Source organism: Maylandia zebra, linkage group LG9 (genome assembly GCF_041146795.1).
Source record: "Maylandia zebra isolate NMK-2024a linkage group LG9, Mzebra_GT3a, whole genome shotgun sequence".
Classification (NCBI taxonomy): domain Eukaryota; kingdom Metazoa; phylum Chordata; class Actinopteri; order Cichliformes; family Cichlidae; genus Maylandia; species Maylandia zebra.
Window position 1 is genome coordinate 15413511 of NC_135175.1, and position 16591 is coordinate 15430101.

Consider the following 16591-nt stretch of genomic DNA (forward strand, 5'->3'; position numbering starts at 1 on the left):
GCCTAAATTTCTTCCCCGACTTCTTATTCCAAAGCCTTTGTCTGCTGGTTTGAAGACAATAAATAGCTGGATGAACATGAAAAACATGTCCATCACTGCAAATCTTCTTGAGAGTCACTAGAATAAATTCAACTAGACACACAAGACAAAGGCTACTTTCACACTGCAGGTCTTAATGCTCAATTCCGATTTTTTGATCAAATCCGATTTTTTTTGTCTTCGTGTTCACACTACAAATAAAATGCGACAGCAAACGTGCTCTAGTGTGAACGCTCAAAGCGGCCCGCATGCGCAAAAGAAGACTTCACACACAACACGCTCTGCTTAGACCCAGAGCAAACAGTATTGTTTGACAGATGGCTGTTAATATAAAGACTTCGGACTTTACATTTCTCAATTTTTGCTTTAAGTTATTTTGTTATTTACATAATAATGTAAATAACCTAATAATTATCCTTATTGCTGTTTAAGAGAGGAGCGGTGCTTCAAAGGATAGTTGCAGATTTCTGTCAGAATCTGCAGATTATACAGTACAAATAAAATGTTCACATTTCTCCAACGTTGTCTTCCCAACAGTTTCACTGACATCTACACGGGATGGCCAGGAAGCGTTCGCGATGTCTTCTCGGGCGCTTCTCTGGCACTGATAATTGGCGTCTGTCTTGTGTCGGTGACGTAAAAGACGGATTTAATGCGACCTGACCGTTCAAACAGCAGTCGCTTTCTAAAACATCGGATATGTATCGGATTCAGTACCACATACGAAAGTGACCCAGATCGGATTTGAAAATATCGGATTTGCACCGTTCACACTGTCATAGCATGATCGGATGTGGAGAAGACAAAGGAGATTGTTGTGGACTTCAGGAGAATGCACACCCAACATGCTCCTCTGACCATTGACGGAGCGTCTGTGGAGAGAGTGAGCAGCACCAAGTTCTTGGGTGTGCACATCACAGAGGATCTCTCCTGGACGTACAACACCACAGCACTGGCCAAGAAATCACAGCAGCGTCTCTTCTTTCCCCGCAAACTAAGAAGAGCAGGAGCACCAGCCCCCATCATGCACACTTTCTACAGAGGCACCATCGAGAGCATCCTGTCGAGCTGCATCACTGTGTGGTTTGGAGCCTGCAATGCGTCCTGTCATAGAACCCTCCAACGCATAGTGAGAGCTGCAGAGAGGATCATTGGTGTCTCTCTCCCCTCCCTCCAGGACATTTACAGCACCCGTCTCACTAAAAAAGCCCTTTGCATAGCGGCTGATCCCACGCACCCAATGCAAAGCTTCTTCAAGCTGCTGCCGTCGGGGAGGAGACTGCGGAGTCTCCGGGCCAGGACCAGCAGGCTGAAGGACAGCTTCATCCATCAGGCTGTCAGGAAGCTTAACTCCCTCCCGATTCTGCCCCCTCTCCCCTCTCTCCTCCACGGTCTCACTGAACTCTGTCACACACACTCACACACACACACTCTCTGACTCACTCACTGGCCTGCACCAGTTACCAGTCACTTTGTGGAGCATTGGACTGCCATTACCTCATAAGACTTTGTGTTACACTATCTCATACCGTACATTACCAAATCTCCATTTGCACTATTTGCCTATTTGCACTACTCTGCCTGGTTTGCACTCAATGTCATTTACCCTTATATTGTATATTGTATAGCTTTCTTGTTATATGTAAAATTGTATTATATTATTTAATTTTTTTTACTTTAAAATATTTTACTTGCATTTTTAATCACTCTTATATTTAAATGTTCATTTTCTATTTTATCTAGGGATTGAGAGTAACGAAGTTTCTATTCTCTGTATGTCCTGTACATGTGGCAGAATTGACAATAAAGTTGACTTTGACTTTGATATGGGTCGCATAGGGTCAAAAAAATCGGATTTGATGCGCTTTCTCCTGCAGTGTGAACGTAGCCAAAATACGTCCTTAAATGTCCTTTAAGTGGCAGAATAAATGAACAAACAGTTCCTCACTTACTTGAGATGAAATCAGCTCAGCTACTTTGAAAATAGCTTCTAATTGGTTCCTCCTTTAACAGGAAGGCTTCTCGGGGGTAAGGCCATCATACAGTCCAGCAGCCTTTATGGTTCTTCTTTGATTCAACAGGAACTGTGAGGAGAAAATTGTTTAGAAGATAAAGAAACTCACAACTCAGATATCTATTTTTTACATGCGCATGGGCGGTCCCGGTCCGATCTGCCTTGCACTGGCTTGCACAACAGATGTGACACAGAAAAACTGCCCAGGGCTTTCAGAGTATTCTTTATTTATACTTCAAGCAAGTTTCCACAGCAGTAGGAGTGGCATGTATGGAACTGATCATATCTCCTTAAAAGGAGAGACCTTTAGCTTGTCCGTTGAAACAGGAGATAACTTGGTATGTATAGAAAACAAAACATTCCCTTATAAGGAGAGAAAGAGAGAGAGAGACAGTTAACTTGTCTGTTAACACAGGAAGTAATATCGTATGTCACAGCATTCCTCTGCACATATGTTTTCACTCCCTTTCTCTGTGGTGGTTCCAATTCACAAGCTCTTCTTCCTTTAAATGAAGCTACAAATAAACATAATCACAAAACTCAAAAATCTTTCATCAGGAACTGATAGAAAAGCCTTTCAGTGCCTCCAGCCTCCACTGAAAGACACAGGCATAAACACAAACATGAAGCTTAAAGCTGCCTTACCTTTTCTTCAATGGCCGCTCCAGATGGTTATGGTCCTTTCTGTCACATCCAAAGGCGTCTCTTGGATCCTGTTTTCTCCTGTCTGGTTCCTGTTGTGGGCTGAGGTGTCCATAACCCTGCTCGCCACTGTTTTTTGCATCTTGAGAGTCGTTGAATAAACCTTTTGAATTTCCACACATTAACGTGGGCTACACAGACAACTTCTACTCAGGCTCCAGCTCCAACAAGGGTGGCTCTGATAAATGTGAGGTTTTAGCAAATAAAGAGTTCATTATAAACAATTTTTTTTCTTCCAGTGGATTGGATCTCCTGTTTGTGACTGAGACACAGATGAGAGTGGGTGAGCCTAGCTTTATTTCTGAACTGTTACCCTCCGACTGCTCATTTCTTAATGCTCCAAGGAGATCAGGTAGAGGAGGAGGAATCTTGACTGTTTTTAAGAAAAGAACTTTCACTACAAACAACTCCATGTACTGGTTTCCCCTCCAGCGTTGAACTTCTCATATCTGACCTTTGACGCTCTCAACCGGTTGTGTGTGCAGTAATCTATCAGCGCCTAACTTTAACAAAGATTTTTAAATGACTTTTCATGTTTTGGGCTGAAATTGTACCGAAACAGGATCAGATTATAATAGTTGGTGATTTTAATATTAATGTCTGTTGCCCTGATGGACTGCTTGCTCAGGAGTTTTTAAATCTTATTCAGTGTTTTGACCTTGTACAGTTTGTAGAAGGCCCTACACACCAGCAGGAGCAGACTCTTGACCTGGTGTTATCATATGGTTTATCTGTTTTATATTTGGAAATGTGGGATTCAGTGTTCTCTCATCACAAACCTGTTTTATTTGACATTTCTCTTGTGCATGAGTTTAAAGCTCGCGCTCCACCCCGCCGCTGCTCTCTTCTCCTCCACTTTTATAAAGAAAATCTTTACCGATCCCGAGATTACTTATTGGGCCCACCCCAGATGAGCTGCTTTTGCAGTTCCAGGAAACCTGTACTCAGACCCTAAACACTGTGAACCCATTAAAAACCAGGCTCTCAAAATGTGTTCCTCAGCCCTGGTTAAATGAATCCACCCGAGCAGTCAGGCGTCAGTGTAGGAGAGCAGAGTGAAAGTGGAAGAAAGACAAATTGCAGGTTTCTTTTGAAATGTTAAAAGAATGTTGGAAATTTGATCAGAATACAGTGAAAATGAAACATATTTTTCTCAGATCATTGTGTTAAATTGTCATAATCCCCGTGTTCTCTTTAACACTATCAGCTCTACTCTAAACAACCCTGAAGCCTCTGCTGACACATGTCATCAGTTCCTTTATTTCTTTGTAAACAAGGTCGAGTCTGTCAGGTCAGCAATAGTACTTCCTACAAATGACCCATCAGTGTTTATTCTCTGCTCAGCTGTTTTACATTCGTTTGAGCCTGTTTCATTCACAGTTCTTAATGAGCTGGTTAGACAAATGAAACCCTCTGATTCTCCTGCAGATGTCAGGGCTCGCAAAATCGCTAGCCCTAGTGATATTTCCAGTCGGGCTACCAAAATCTATCTCAGCCCTGCCCGTCGGGCTATCATAGGAAGTAAAAATATATGACAATGCCTTTGCTTTCTTTCGCAAATGTAGCTGAGTAATTAGCTGAGTCCTCATCAAAGAACAGTGCTCTTTAATGAATGCAGCACATAACTTTACATCGTAGAGGTAACAGGGAGACATATCGAGTTATCATATAGCCGTCTTAACTATATTCTAACTCTACAATTTCCCGACTGCACTTTCCTCTTATTTCACGACACCACCCTCTAGTGGTGCAATATGGTATAGTCAGACAGGACACAACATCACTCACTAGCTTACTCTTCAAACGTGGCACGTGAAATCTTCCGCAGCAAGCTTAAACGTGCTAGAGGTTGACTGCGCAGAGAATTAAAAAAAAAAAAAATCTCTGGCATGTGTAAAGACAGATGGATTTACGCAGGTATTTTAGTTCAGCTGAGCCAAAAAAGACAGGTCAGGATGAAGAAGGGACAGGCAAAGAAAGGCCTACCACAAAGCGGAAAAGTTATGATAAATCAGATTACGAGGCAAAAAGAAAGCGCAGTTTTTTGGATTCATGGACAAAAGAATTTCTGTGGCTGGAATATGACAAGGTAAATAACATGATGTTCTGCCGGGTGTGTCGTGAGTTTCCCTCTATTGCTGAGTCGACAAGCGCCTTTGTTACTGGGACCAGTAATTTTAGGAAAGACCCCATCAGAACTCATGAGAAATCTCTGCATCACAAAAAATGCATTGGCGCTCAGTCTGCAGCATCTGTCCCAGAACAAACACCAATTGCAAAAACCATACTAAAAATAAACCAAGCACAACAAGAAGTCCTGAAAAAGCTGTTTAGAACTGCGTACTATGTTGCAAAGAGTGAACTGCCACTGGCAAAATTTAGCAGTCTTTGCAAACTTCAGAAAGCAAATGGCCTAGATCTTGGTTCCACTTACCTCAATGACCATGCTTGCAGAGAGTTTATTGGAACAATAGCACAAACTTCAAGAGACCAGATTGAAAAGGAAATTCAAGAAAGCAGGTTCTTATCCATTCTTGCAGATGGCAGTACAGACACTGGTATAATAGAACAGGAGTTGGTTCACGTCAGGTATGTGAGGGATAATGGTGACATAGCCACATACATGATCAAATGTCAGCCAGTCAAGAGTGCAAATCCTGCAGGTATTTTAGAGGCTATTGATGAAGCAGTGAACACCATGGGTATCAGAGAGGACACATGGAAAAAGAAAGTAGTTTGTGCAAATTTTGATGGTGCTGCAGTGATGATGGGTGAGAAAACAGGAGTAGCTGGGAGACTGAAACAGAGGATACCCCACATCATAACAATCCACTGTGTGGCACACAAACTAGAGCTAGCCGTGCTGGATAGCGTGAAAGGCTGTGAGTACCTGGTGAAATTTGAAGATACACTGAAAACCATCTTTAACCCTTGTATGGTGTTCGGGTCTGTGAGACCCGTGTTCAGTTTTTTTCAAAAGAAAAATTAAACAATTAATTATTTTTTCACGTGTAAATGTGTTGTGTCTTTCCACTCACTCCACTTGATTATAACTGATTTATTTATAACATTTTATATAAAAGAAAAACGAGAAGCACATTAATTCATAAATGTGATCTAACAAAGGTAAAGGGAAAAAATTAACCATGTTTGCTGTTCATATGTCTTGTAATTGGGATGAAGTAAACATCTGTTGAGTAATTTAACATAAAATTGTTTGATAGTGTTAATTTGGAAAGCCAAAACTCTAGCGGGTCCACCAGACCCATGAACACTGGCTGAGTAACAAAAATACGAACACCACACAAGGGTTAAGATGTACTACTATTCCCCAAAGAAGCGAAGAGAGCTGACAGAAATAAGTGAACTGCTAAATGAGAGGCTGGCACATTTCAGTGGGCTGAAGAGCACACGGTGGCTTCTAAGCCGGCTGAGATGTCTAAAGGCTGTGGAAAAAAATTACACTCCCACTGTTGTTCATATGGAGAACATGGCAGAAGGAAGTGATGTCAAAGCCGAGGATGCAGCCAAGGCTAAGGGGGTGGTGCAGGAGATGAAGACTGAGAAATTTGTTCGCTTCCTGCATTTCATGTTGGACTACAGTACCATCTTATCCAAGTGCTCTACTGATTTTCAGCATGATAACCTAAACATCACACGAACAAATCAGTTAGTTGAGAGCACAACATCACGCTTACTCAGCCCAAAAACAAAACCAGGCGAATATCAGAAAACCTTGGACACAAAGTTCACAGCGAACCAGGATGGTAGCATTTGCTACTGTGGAACTCAGCTAACAAAAAGTCAGTGACCTGCTAGAAGAGGTGAGGGAACAGACAAAGACACCTTTGGTGCAGAGATCCAGAAGATTATTGACAACACAGTCAAGTACATGGACAACAGATTTAAAAATCTCCATGAAAAGCCTCTCTCTTGTTTCAAGGTTTTTGACCCTTCCACTCTTCCCTACCCCAGAGAAGAACTAGCAAATTATGGGGATGAAGAGGTGGATTATCTTGTCACACATTTTGCCTGTTTGCTAGATGCAGAAGAGAAAGAGAAAATTCCACAAGAATGGATGGATCTAAAAGTGTGGCTTGCAGAACGCCGGGGTCGCAAAGTAGATTGCTTGTACAGAGATCTCCTCTCTGAGAATCCAGAACACCTCTCTCATATCTTGTTGCTGGTGAAATTAATGTTGACACTTAGTCCATCGACAGCCATCTGTGAGAGAGGATTTTCTTGCATGAACCGAGTGAAGACAACACATCGTACCTCTCTACACCCTGAAACACTGAATGACTGCATGCAACTCTCCATTAATGGGGAAACAGTTGAATCTTTTTGCCCTGACAAGTCGATTCGTTTCTGGATGTTTTCTGGAAAAGGTTCAAGACACCTGGATCATAAAACCCCGACAACAACAAAGAGCAGTGAAATGGAGGGCAATGCACACGAAGAGAAAGCTGATGAAGGAGATGCTATGCCCTCAACGTCGAGTGGCATTTTCTCATCCGAGACTTCAGTGGAAATTTCAGATTCAGGATCTGACACAGACTAATTCATGTTCTACACAGTTCTAACAAGTTCACAGAAAATTCTGTTTAATTAGAACCAGATATTTGAGTTGATTGTAATGTTTACACAGTTTTTGATTGATGTTTTGTTTCCTTTACAATATTATACAATAAAAACAATCTTTTTTTATTCGGGCTACTCAAATTTATTTCGGGCTACCAAAAACTAAAGAGTGCCTGCCCGAAGGGCTACCAGGGATTTTAAAATTTTGCGAGCCCTGGATGTTATCCCTGCATGGCTCTTTAAAGAGGTTTTTCCCTCGATTGGAACCTCAGTCCTTGCTGTTATAAATAGCAGTATGACTTCCAGTGTGGTTCGCGATGGTTTTAAACATGCAATTGTACATCCTTTATTACAAAAAACTTTCCTTGAACCCTCAGTTTGCTCAAATTGTAGACCGATCTCAAAACTCCCAGAACATAGTATTTACCCAATTCAATACAATTTTGATACTAATGGTATTATGGAGGTTTTTTAATCTAGTTTTAAACATTTACATTCCACTGAAACAGCACTCTCACAGGTTTTTAATGACATTCTTATAGAAAATGAAATGATTTTTGAACTAAAGTGGACGATAGAAGATTGAAAAATGCTGCCTGGTCTGATGGGTCTCAATTTCTGCAACACTCAGATTTTAGTGCCAGAATTTGTCTTAAACAACAAAAGCATGGATCCATCCTGCCTTGTATCAGGAAACGCTGATAAATTGAGCAAGTGAAACCACAACTTTAAAAGATTATTCTCCAAAATGAATCTTTTTGACAGCTTAAACAGAAAATCAGAAGTTTTCATACCTACAGCAAGTTTGATAAAAGATAAAAGATTTTAAAGATCTTATTTTTCAGGACAGATTTTTAATAAGCTGCAGGAACCCTGTTCAGTGTGAGTAGAGAACAGCCAAGTCTCCTCCTCTGATAAACCTCCATCTGTGCCACTGAAAACAGATCATCAGACTCTGACTGTAAACATGTTTCCATTTGTCACTTCAGTCTTTACTCTGAAATACAGGAAATGACATCATGGCTCAAAATCTTTGTCATTAAATTATTCCTTTATTTAACATTTTTTAACTTCATTTAACTTTATTTAACAAAATAAATTCAATAAAAACTTAAGAACAGGGAACTGATTTTTCATTGAACTTTTGAGAAAGAAAACGGAAATCACTGAAAAAAAAAGGTAACCACTGAACACAAACACCACAGAAGAACAGTTTACAAAGATTCAAATGGAACTACGGGAACATTTTCATTCATAGCTGCCTCATTAGATCTTTACAGCAGAGTCTATCTGAACTCTGTGGAGCCTGATCTCCAGGGTTTTAAGTTGGACTCTGAAACCAGAAGAGGATGTTTCTCTCTCTTCAGATTCACCGTCATCCTGTGATGGGAACGATTTCAGCCCTGCGTGATCCCGCTGATGTTTGCACAGAGCAGATGATGAAGTGAATGTTTTGGCACATTGGTAACAGTGAAACAGTTTATTAGTAACGTGGGATCGTTTGTGTGCAGAGTATGAACTGAGATTTTTGAAGCTCTTGTCACACTGCTCACAGCTGTAGTTTCCTTCCATGTGTGTACGTTCATGCTCGTTACAATTATCTGAACGTGAGAAGCTTTTGTCACAGTGTCTGCACATGTATGGTTTCTCTCCTGTGTGGACTCGTTTGTGTGTTTTAAGGTGACCTGCAGTGGTGAAGGATGACCCACACTGATCACAGAGGTGCTTTTTGACCCCACTGTGAAAGAGTTTGTGTCGTTTTAACTCAGCTGATGTGGGGAAGCTTCTCCCACATTCTTTGCAGTATTTCAGTTTGTCTCCAGTGTGTTTACGTTGATGTATTTTTAGGCCGGCTTGCTGACTGAAAGTTTTTCCACAGATGTCACAACGAAAGTCTTTCCCACCACCACAGCGATGACAAGGTTGAGAAGTGGATCCATCTGTGTCGCTCTGCTTCTAAACAAAGACACAAAGACAGTGTAAGTCAGTCCTTCAACACTTTTATCCTGAACGTCGCCTGAAATAAAGAGCATCTCTGCGGACGTCCAATTATATTTAATTGTTTCAATTAACACACTCAGTTTACTGGGCTACGATAACTACAATACTACCACCATAATACTACAGTAATACTTCTTTAATATTATAGTAACATCTGACTTATGTGGGACTCATGTAATGGGTGGGCACAGATGGAAGTATTGTAATAGATATTGCCCCCCCTCCATAATCTCATGCATTCTTATCATTGTTATGTTATGCGTTCAGTTCTGTATTACTATTTCTGACACATACTGTGATAACTGGCAATATAGCTAGGATACTCTGATCAATGATGATTCCCACGGGTGGTGCTCACGCAGGCACTGAAACGGGCAGCTTCGGGCTCACGCAGGCACTGAATCGGGCAGCCTTGGGGTCCTGTGTGTTCTACTGCACAGATAGCCTGCAGAGCGCAGCTACGCTGAACTGAAGTGCTTGTGTTTTGTATTTGCAGGTGAGCACAAGTTATGTGTTGATAAACGGAATGATGTTGACGTATGAGAAATGTATTACAGTATGGTACTGTCATTAATGGAACACAACGCTAATGTCGGAGTTTGTGATTTACATGATGTACCTGAACTGGTGTTAAACGGGATGTCACATCGCAAATGAGGGGATCGAGAGGGTAGTCTCCATGCACAACAATACTAGTTGGAGGAGCATACGAGTGTGCAGAATATTGTAATATGAACATTGGTGGGAAAATACTGAGTAAATGAGTACTTTGTTAACACGTGTTCAGTAGTTATATGTAAAATGGTCGCGTGTGTTCTACTGCACAGATAGCCTGCAGAGCGCAGCTACGCTGAACTGAAGTGCTTGTGTTTTGTATTTGCAGTTGCAAAAGAGCAAGTAAAGAGAACGATTCTGAACTCATGCACGCCTGGAAGTGTCATTTGTCCAAGTGTGCAACAAATATTGGAGGCACCGCTGGGATTATTAACGCCGTGTCCAGCGTGATGAAAATAAGGAAGGGGCGTGGCTACAGCAACCACGATGGACCTCGAGGAGCTGGCAGAGACTGTGTCCCAGACACTCTGGAACCTACAACTCGACCAACTCAAAGGGGTATGTGCTGAAGCTAAAATCCCTAGTGGAAATGTCACAACAAGACGAGCGTTAATAAGATTAATTACAGAATCGATGGACAAGGTTATTAATGATGAAGAGCAGGATGTTGCGCTCTGCTATCTAAAGAAAATGTTAGAAAGTGTCGACCCAGCGATAGGGAGCTCCAGAAGCACAGAAAGTGGATCAAATCCAACGAGCTTGCCACAGGGGGCTCAGGAAATAAGGGAAGAAGTTGATTTAGCAGAGAGATACGCACAGCTCCAGAGAAACAGCGAAGCACTGCAGGAAGAAATTAGGAAGCTGAGTGGAAGGGTGGAGAGGACACCACCAAATCAACCAACCACCCCACAAAATGTGTTTCCTGTCGCAGCCAACCGCCTTTCGGAAGTGACGATAAGGAGGGAATTCAAAATCTGTGGTCAAATTGGGGAGAAGGGCCAAAAGGACAGACTCTCATACACCAACCTGATGCATCAGATTGACAGAGGTCTGAACAAAGGACACAGTGAAGCGGAGGTTATAGAGGCTGTGGTGAAGTCTGTCAGCCCAGGTTTGAGTCTTAGAGACATGCTTGAGATAAAACGTGACCTCACCCTCCCCCAATTGAAGGCCATATTAAAGGGGCATTTTAAAGAAGATAGCACCACAGATTTGTATCACAGACTAGTGAACGTCACACAAGACAGCCGTGAGTCTCCCCAAAACTTCCTCTTCAGAGCAATTGAGTTAAAAGAGAGGCTGCTGCTTGCATCGGAAGACACGGGGTCCGATGAACAATACAGCCCTGAGCTCATCCAGAAGAAATTCTTGAGGTCGGTCAGTACTGGGCTACTGAGTGACCCTATCAAGTTTCAGCTCAAGCCCTATCTGGATGACCCTCGGGTGACAGATGAAATCCTCATTGATAAGATGAATGAAGCAGCTAGTGTTGAATCAGAAAGACAATTGAAGCAAAAGAAAACTACAGGCAGCAAATCTGTGAAAGTAAATGAACTCCAGACGGAAAGGCCAGCCAGTCAATTGGGTCTGGGTGTAGCCGAAACTAGGTTGGGGACTCAAGAGCAATCAGCTGAAGTGGTGAAACCCAAGAACCGCAGAACACCTGTTGTAGCTGCTTCCCGAGAGTCAGAGCTGCATGAAGCGGTCAGGCTGCTGAGAGAGGAGATGGCTGAATTAAGGAGGAGCATCACCACCCCTCAAGGCCCCACTCGCCCACTAAGAACCAGTGGGAGGAGGGGATGTAAGGCATGCCAGGAGCAGGGAACCAATGAAGGGTGTGAACACTGCTTCAAGTGTGGCCAGCCAGGACACCTCTCCAGAGGCTGTAGAGGGCGAAGGGGGGCAGCAGAAAGATCGGAGAGCACTCAAGTGGGAATCCAGACCATCGCCCCTCCCAAATCATTAATTCCCATCCATGCTGAAGCAGATGACAAGTTGCATGAACTGCTTTGGAATCGGATAAGACAGCTGGAGGCAGAATTAGAGCAGAGTGGCAAGGCTAAAGAGACTGTGGGTGCCACGTATGCCAGTCATCTCTCACTACGCTGTCAGGCTAAGCTGAGAGCCCTGATCGGGAAGAAGTGTATGGTGGATTGTTTCTTTGAAGGTGTAGAAACACAAGCATTGTGGGATACAGGCTCACAGGTGACTATCATTAATGAGAACTGGAGGAAGTCCTGCTTTCCACATATCCAACTGAGAAGCACAAGTGAACTCCTAGGTGAGGATTTTTCGAACCAGAGGACATTTCAAAACTACCAGAGGGGGTTAACCTGAATGAAACTGTCATTGGACTGCAGAGGGGAACCCGGTCCAGGGTGGTTATTCCAGTCACGAATGGCAGCAGCCATGACATCACCCTCCTCCCTCATGCAGTGTTGGGACGGCTACAGCAAGTGAAGGCTATTTACCCAGTAGACGTAAGACCAGTAAGTGCTGAAAACATGGGCAAGTTGACGTGTGCTAGTGAAAACACAGGGAGCACCATCAGCGCCCCAGAACAGCACAAAGGGGAGTATGAAGAGGTGGGCAGATGCAGCCAAGATTTATGGGACCCACCGGTGTCAGTTGATCACCTGACCCCAGACCAGCAGGAGCAGGTGAGAAAAGTCCTGCGTGATGAGTGTGCTGCATTTTCAAAAGATGAGAGCGATGTGGGATGCATCCCCTCCCTGCAGTTAAAGATCAGATTGAATGACACAACCCCAGTAAGACGCACATACATCTCAGTCCCCAAGCCACTCCACAAGGAGGTGAAGGAGTATTTGGAGGACCTGTTGAATAGAGGATGGATTCAGAAATCCCCTTCCCCCTACTCATCGCCCATCGTCTGTGTGCGCAAGAAGGATGGAAGTCTGCGTCTCTGCGTGGATTACCGTGAGTTAAACCGGAAATCCATTCCTGACCGTCACCCCATCCCTCGTGTTCAAGACATGCTAAACAGCCTGACTGGGAGTGCATGGTTCTCAGTGTTGGACCAGGGCAAGGCGTACCACCAGGGTTTCCTGGAGGAGAGTAGCAGACCCCTCACAGCCTTCATCACACCTTGGGGCTTATATGAGTGGGTAAGGATTCCCTTTGGTTTGTCCTCGGCTCCAGCAGAGTTCCAGCGCAGTATGGAAGAGTGCCTGGCAGGCTTGAGGGATGAAATATCTCAGCCATATCTGGATGACAATTTGGTCCACAGCAGATCATTTGAGGACCACCTGCGTGATCTGAGGGAGGTCCTGCGCCGCTACCAAGAGCACGGGGTGAAGCTAACCCCCAAAAAGTGTGAAGTGTTCAAGGACAAGGTGAAATTCTTGGGAAAAATTGTATCCAAAGATGGCTACTGCATGGACCCTGCTGAATTGGCACCAGTGCAAGCACTAAAAAACCGCAAACCTGAGACTGTGGGAGACCTAAGGAAAATGCTAGGTTTCCTGTCATACTACCGCCCCTACATTCCAAACTTCTCACGCACTGCCAAGCCACTATACCAGCTGCTATCGATCGGAAAGAGTCAAGTGATTACTGACAGAAGATCAACGGTAACAAAGCACAAAGGACAGCGGAAAAAAAGCAGACCAACGCCACTCAAGCCAGCCAATCACATGGACAGAACAACACCAGGCAGTGCTATGCCAACTGATAGAACACCTGCTGAGTCCACCACTCCTGGCATACCCTGACTTCGAAAGGCCATTTGTGCTGCACTGTGATGCCTCTCAAGAAGGGCTTGGTGCAGTCCTGTACCAGAGACAGCAGGGCCAACTGGTTGTCATTGGGTATGGGTCGAGAACTCTAACAGCTCCAGAAACCAACTACCACCTCCACTCTGGAAAGCTAGAGTTTCTAGCAATGAAGTGGGCAATCTGTGAGAGGTTTCGGGAGTATCTGTACTACGCACCTTCGTTCACAGTGTATACAGATAACAATCCGTTGACCTATGTCCTGACTACAGCGAAGCTAAATGCTACAACACACCGGTGGGTTGCTGAGCTAGCCGATTTTAACTTCTCAATCAAGTATCGGCCGGGAAGGGCTAATGGCGATGCTGATGGTTTATCACGAATGCCGCTAGACATGGAGGAGTACATGCGCACATGCTCGCAGGAAATGAAACCAGAGGTAATCACCCCTGCGACAGAGGTGCTTCAGTTGAAAGCCCATGAAGATGAGCCATGGATGTGTCCAGCTACCATAACCACAGCATGTGCTGATGTAGAGCTTGAACGAGTAATAGCCCCAGTGACACAGATCTCCAAAGAGACACTAAAGAAAGCACAGGAGGATGATCCAGTCATTGGCAGGGTGCGAGAATGTGTTATGACAGGACAATGGCCCCCTTGGAGAGGAAGAGACAGGGGGGAAGACACTTCCGTTCTAAGCCGGGAAAAGAGTAAGCTGTACCTCGACAAAGATGACATCCTGTACAGGAAATCAGCTGCTCGAGCTCAGCTAGTGTTACCCACAAAATTCCATCAGCTGGTGTACAAGGAGCTCCATGAGGAAATGGGACATCTCGGAGTGGAGCGGACACTCGCCTTGGTCCGTGATCGATTCTATTGGCCACATATGCAAAGACATGTGGAACATTATGTGACTAAGGTGTGCAGTTGCTTGAAACGGAAACGTCCCGGCAAACCAGACAGAGCACCGCTGGTCAACATTGTCACCACATACCCTTTTGAGATGGTCTCAATAGACTTCCTGCATCTGGAGAGTTGTAAAGGAGGATATGAGTACATCCTAGTCGTGATGGATCATTTCACCCGGTTTGCACAGGCATATGCATGCACCAACAAGTCAGCAAGAACAGCGGCAGAAAAGATCTTTGGAGATTTTGTGCTCAAATTTGGATTCCCTGCCCAGTTACACCATGATCAGGGAAGGGAGTTTGAGAACCAGCTGTTTGCCACCCTGGAAAAGTACTGTGGAATCCAGGGGTCACGCACAACACCTTACCATGCAGCGGGGAACGGCCAGGTGGAGAGATTTAATCGGACACTCCTTTCCATGTTGAGGAGCCTGACAGAGGAAGCCAAGGCGGACTGGAAAAACTCCTTGAGCAAAGTGGTGCATGCGTATAACTGCACACGCAGTGAAGCAACAGGATATGCCCCATATTATCTTCTCTATGGCAGAAACCCCCGCCTACCAGTGGACATCATGTTTGGCCTGGTTCCAGATGACCAGAGTACTTCTCACAGTGATTACGTCTGTAAGTGGAGAAGTAGGATGCAAGAGGCATACAGACTGGCATCAGAAACAGCCCAGAAAGAGAGGAACAGAGCGAAAAAGCAGTATGATCGGAAGGCTCATGGAGTGGAACTGCAACCGGGATGTCGGGTGCTAGTACGGAACTTCAGAGATCGGGGTGGGCCCGGAAAGCTAAGGTCTTACTGGGAGGAGCGAGTACATGTCGTGTTAGAAAGAAAGCACAAAGATAGCCCTGTCTATGCCGTACAGCCAGAGAGAGGACCAGGGAAAGTGAGAGTTCTGCACAGGAACCTCCTACTGCCCTGTGACTTTCTCCCCGTCCAGGAGGAGAAGCTGGAGAAAAACAAGAATGGGAAGGAGGATGCCAAACAACAAAGAAAAGGAAAGACCCAAGAAAAGCAGCAGGAGAGTGACCACGACAGCGGTTCAGAGGATGAGGGTGACTGGGGAATTATCACCACACAAGCTGCGGAATCACCCACCCAGATCAGGAGTCAGCTGAGGGCAGAGGCAGAGGAGTTCCAGCCAGAAGAAGCTAACGGAGAACTGTCAAGTGGTGGTGTCAGCAGCGAGTGCCTAGACGAGGGTGGAAAAGGTGGACTGGAGTCAAGTGCAGAGGAGGAAGAGGCAGGGCGAAGTGAGCTGTCTGGGGAGGAGAACAGAAGAAGTCAAGGACAGGTGTCGTCATCTGATGAAGAAGACGAGGGAGAGCCCAACTCACAGCCAGTTCCCACAAGAAAGTATCCTTTCCGATGCAGAAATCCACCCAAGACACTCACGTATGACACCTTAGGTCAGCCATCAGTCATAAACAGACACAAGTGATGTCCACAGCTAAGAGGAAAAAACTAAGTTCATTGTCACATGTTGAGTTTACTGTGGTGACAGTTTAAACAGAAAGGGAAGTGTTCACAGTAGCAAATGTTAAAAAGAGCAAATTTGACAGAGCAACAACTGCATGTATTTGTTTAATAGTTCACATGAGTTAAACAGGGAATACCAGAACCAGACTAGCTACACATAGAGAGATACTGGCTTGTATGTGAGATATACAGCAGTAAATGTGTGTCTGTGTAAAAGGTTACATGGTAGAGTGATAGGTCTACACCTTCAGCCGGATACAGAGCATGCCTGAGTGGCGGAGAGACTTTACAGACATTGCCTGGCCAGTAGTGTCTGTTGCTGGTACATGACATGAAGGGGGAGATGTATGTCATGCCAAAGACTGTTACCGGACAGAACGTATCTTGAGAGGCTGACTCCCAGTGAAGCTACTGCTGTAACCTTCTGTTGAAGACATGCATTCTGGAAAAAATCTCTAATGTCAGGATGACATTCATTTTTGGAGGGGAGAGTGTGGGACTCATGTAATGGGTGGGCACAGATGGAAGTATTGTAATAGATATTGCCCCCCCTCCATAATCTCATGCATTCTTA